Genomic DNA, 4,962 nt, shown 5'->3' on the forward strand with positions numbered 1-4,962 from the left:
GGTGCAGCAGCTCCAAGCACGTATTTTTGTATTTCTTGACAGTGAGAACTCTGTTCAAAGTATAACAGGCTGCTGAAACTGCTTCACTCCAGAAGTAGATTGGAAGCTTGGAATCGGCTAACATCGTACGTGCTGTCTCGATCAGGGTCTGATTCTTTCGTTCAGCTACGCCGTTTTGCTGTGGTGTGTATGGTGCACTGAATTCATGAAGAATTCCCTTCTCGTTGGGAGAACTCGTACATCTTGTTATTCTTGAATTCCGTTCCGTTGTCGCTCCGAATCCTCCTGATTGGCAGTTTGTACACCGTTTCCATCTTCTTAAAGAGTATCATCAATGACTCGAATGTTTGATCTTTTCGTTCTAAGCACACAACCCACGAAAACCTTTTACTGTCGTCTGTCACCACCAAACAATATAAATACCCGCTAATGCTCTTGACATTGACAGGCCCGAAGAGATCCATGTGCAATCTCTCAAGAGGTAACCTGATAGAGTTGAGCATCTTCGGTGGATGTGATTTACGAGTCTGCTTCCCCTTTTTACAAGCAATACAATCATCAGTCAAATGAAAGTTTTTCACATTAACACCATCAACTAAATCGTTATGCACCAAAAAATTCATTTTTCGCACGTGAATGTGACCCATTTTCCGGTGCCACATTACAGACTCCTTTTCAGTAGCTTTAGACTTGGTGACAAAACACTGTTTTTGATGAGTTGTTGGCGTTGTGGCACTTATGTCCAAAATATAAAGATCATTTACCCGCGGAGCGCGCAACAACACCAACTCATCAGGGATTTTAAACCCTGGTTTCAATGCTAAACATTCAGATTTAGTAAAATGCACACTAAAATCTTTATCACAAATCTGTGATATACTCAGTAAGTTGTTCGTTAACTCTACGATATAGTTTACTTTGTCAAATGAGATCACTCCGTTTGTAAGCGTTCCTTGACCGACTATTCTTCCTCCTTGATTGCCTGCGAACCCAACATAGCTTCCGTTGATTGACTTGACATCATAAAGAAGAGCTAAAGACCCAGTCATATGTCGTGATGCTCCACTGTCCATAATCCATCTTGATAGAATTGACTTGGGCAGCCCCTGCAATCAACAAAAAACAAATTACTCAAACAATGAAGCCCATGATTTCTTTACTTCTGACACAGTCCCGACATTACATCACATTTTTCATTTGTTTTCGGAAAATCGAATATGACATTTGGAATCTCTTTTTTTACAACTGTTTTAACTTTGCTGGTTATTGGAGGAAATTCATCAAGAAACTTATCAACATCATTTTCAAAATCAATCACATCATCTTTAAAAAGATTTGAATCCTTTTTCAAAGCGTTCTCCATTTTCTTGACCTCAACCGACGTTTTCGATTTCGCAATCCAAGACTGATTTTCAAAAGTTTTCGTTTTAGGGTAAAACATTGAAGTCTTTCTAGTCTTAGAGGATTCGCCAATCTCAAAAATCGATTTCGGCTTATCCTCCGACTTCAACGATTCACCTCTTTTCAGAATACGGATCGGAGAAACCATTTCCTTTTTACCTTTTGAAACAACTGGTGATTTAGGTCGAGATTTTTGAACCATTTGTTTTTGAACATTTTGTTTTTGAACGTTTGATTTTTCAACCTTTGGTTTCTCAACCATTTGTTTTTGAACTGGTTTCTCAACAACATGTTTCTTAAACACTTTTTGACACTGTTTTGCCATATGTCCAATTTCATTGCAGCGATAGCACACTCTTTTATCATACTCGACAAAAGTAGTATTGACCGTTTCTTCTTTAAGCTTCTGTGCTGCATTGAAATCGTCCACAGCTTTTTGACTAAAAATGTATTCCTTTTCAACCTTAGTACTAGGACCAGCAACAAAAACATCATTTATCTTTTCTTTTGGCTTAAACACTTGTTTAGCCATTTTCTTTTCAAACCCGATACCTTTGTTTTTAAACTGATTTTTCTTGTTTTGACCTTTACCAACCCCATCTTTCTTTTCCGAACTTGTGAGACGTGAAGTACCAAATGATTTTTTTAGTTTCGAAAAGAATTCATTGTTTTTGATTTCGTTAACGTTCAATTCAACCAGTTTGAAAACTTTCTCGACATTTTCGATCTTGACATTCTGAAGCGGGTACTCGATATCGGAATAAATTTTGTCAGTTCCAACCATAGTATATACCACCATGATCGGATCATCATTCGTGCTCTTTTCCGATTTAGGTACATATCGGTCTAAGAAATTTCCTTCGTCTTCAGAATCACTGACAACCTTATCAGAATGATCCTTCTCAGATTTCTCACTTTCATCATCCAACACCTGATCGATAACATTTTTGATAACCTGAGATTCGTTATCAGTGTCAGATGCAGTGAAAGTGATATCAATGTTGTCAGGTAAATCACTCTCAATCGTTTTCAGCTTAAGATTTAAAGCAGCTTCCACCCCATCTGGATATTTCTGAGTGTAGTGATTCCACATTGGGGGTGGAACGCTTTTGAAAACAGGTGTAGCATGTGGCTGTTGAGGGACGATTTGTTCCAAAACATAAGACGAAGCCACATAGCTCATTAACTTTTTATCAATCCCGTCATTCTCTATCTTAGCCAATTCAATTTCTTTTCTTAGTGACGCAATTGTATCAAGATGATAATTGACTTCTCTTTATTTATCAAACAGTGTAGCTTGTGCCAATTTAGTAGCTTTATCATTTTCGACACTTTCTTTTTGAATCATCTTAATTGATCTGGCTAAGGTATCATAAGCTTCTTTTAATTGTTCAAGATCAAACTTAATCATATCTGAATGATGTTTCAATTCCCGATACTTAGTGTCTTTTTCAAGACACTCCACGCATGGTTGTAAACAACGTTGGCATGGCGTTTCGGAGATTGGAACAACCTTTTCATCAACCTTTTCATCACAAACAGTTTTACCGACATGCTTTGACTCAGACACAGACTGTTTGATAGATTCGACCTACTTAACTCCAGTTTCCTCTCTGTTAACTGACACCTTATCGACAGACTGTGACTCCTTGGGTTCTGAATCTACCTCTTTAAGCTTTCCCATTAAAGCTTTGTCTGCAATGTCTTTCAGAACTTCTCTGGTCATCTCTTTGGACACGTCAATCACTTCTTCGACGGCTTCTTTCTTCTCCTCAAATCTAGGACAAGATCCGGTTCTTGGCTCCTCGAAATGACTTGCAAAAGAATCAAACACATTAGGAGGCATAACAGATTTCGTAGTATAAACTAACTCCTCCTGTTGTGATTGATGGTAGAGTACTTCAGCTGCTATTTTCTCAGCAGCTACAACATTTCCGTAGAAACTTCTTCAACAACTTCAGAAACAACTTCATCAACAACCTCCGGTTCAGAAACTACCTCAGAAATCTCAACCACCTCTGCCATCATAGCCTGATCATCTCTACAAGGGATATATTTATCCCAGCTAAAACCTGTAGCTACCTGTTCATCATCTTGGTTCACAATCAATGCCTTTTCAGGTTTGTTTTCTATCTGTGGCCTTTGAACAGTTTGCTGTTGATTCGGTCGATGGTAGATTGCCTGTCGATAGTAATCATTGGTGAACGGGTTTTGGTGATTGTTGACTTCACGGTTTGGACACTCTCGTTTAAAATGACCACGTTCTTTACACTTGAAACATGTTACTTTCGACTTATCAAATCCTAACTTCTGATCTGGACCTGATAAACTGTTTCTTCCCGTGATTTCCATGAACCTTTGAGCACAACGAACTAAGCTTGCCATACACCATTTAATGTCAATCAGTTCAAGCTCCTCGGGGTCTATTTGGTCATAGTCCTCCTTTGTCATGTCCGGATTTCCAATTCTCCCCGCAACCAGACCTTCATATGCCTCGAGAACGGAAGCGAGTAGTGCAATATGTTGCTTCGCAGCAGTTTCCGTTATCTCGTTTCCATTTTTTATGTTCACTGCGATATTACACTGTACTCCAGAAACATACGCCTGATGATTAGATCCGGTAGCTTTGAGGCGAAGACTGTTCCTGAACTTTGACATTCGGTTCAAAACTCGCGAAAGGTGTAGCACTGCTTGATTGATGAGAGCTTGATGCAGCAGTTGAAGTGTTATCAGCACTGAATCCTGTATGTATCTTTGGACTTTGAAGATTTGCAACTGAAGGACTGCCTTTGTAATATAAAGATACGTCTTGTTGCATGCTGGCAGAATTCATTTTCTTTATCTTCAACAACTCAAGCTCGTGAGCTTCGATCTTTTCAATAAATGCACTCAGATTGTAATTCACAAAATCAGAACTGTTTTTCAGCATCATAAGATAAGTTCCCCACTCGTCATATGGAAGTGCATCACAAAGTTTATCAATCCGTTCTTCATTTGTTTTTTCAATTTCTAATCTTCTCATTTCAACTACAAGGTGACAATATCTTTCGGTTAACTGTTTCGTTGACTCTCCTTTGATCCCAGTAAAAATATCGAACTCTTTCTTGATAAGCGCCTTTTTGCTCTTGATCATAGAAGCACTTCCTTTAAACTTCAGTTCTAGCGCTTGCTAGATTGACTGAGAACTTTCGTCATGTTGTAGCAATACGAGGATGTCTTCTTTAATGGCTTGCTGCAAGATGCTCACCATTTTCTTTTCAGCTTTAAAATCTGTCTGTTCAGTATCTGTAAGACTTCCAATAGTTTTAACCATCCTGAGCCCATCAACTGGACGTACATATTTCCTTTCGATCTTCATCCAACACTCGAAATGGTTGGCCTGAACCCAGTTTTTAAACCTTCCGGACCATCCAGAATATTCATCTAAGTTCATCAGTTTGGGTGGCTTTTGCATTGTTCCCAATTCATTTTCCAAGTTGACATTCTGTATGATACTAGCTGGACTTTGGATAGCCGCACCACTTCCCGCAAACATGTTGAAAAAATCTTGATTATCCATTT

The sequence above is a fragment of the Helianthus annuus genome, chromosome 7 (genome assembly GCF_002127325.2).
Source record: "Helianthus annuus cultivar XRQ/B chromosome 7, HanXRQr2.0-SUNRISE, whole genome shotgun sequence".
NCBI lineage: Eukaryota > Viridiplantae > Streptophyta > Magnoliopsida > Asterales > Asteraceae > Helianthus > Helianthus annuus.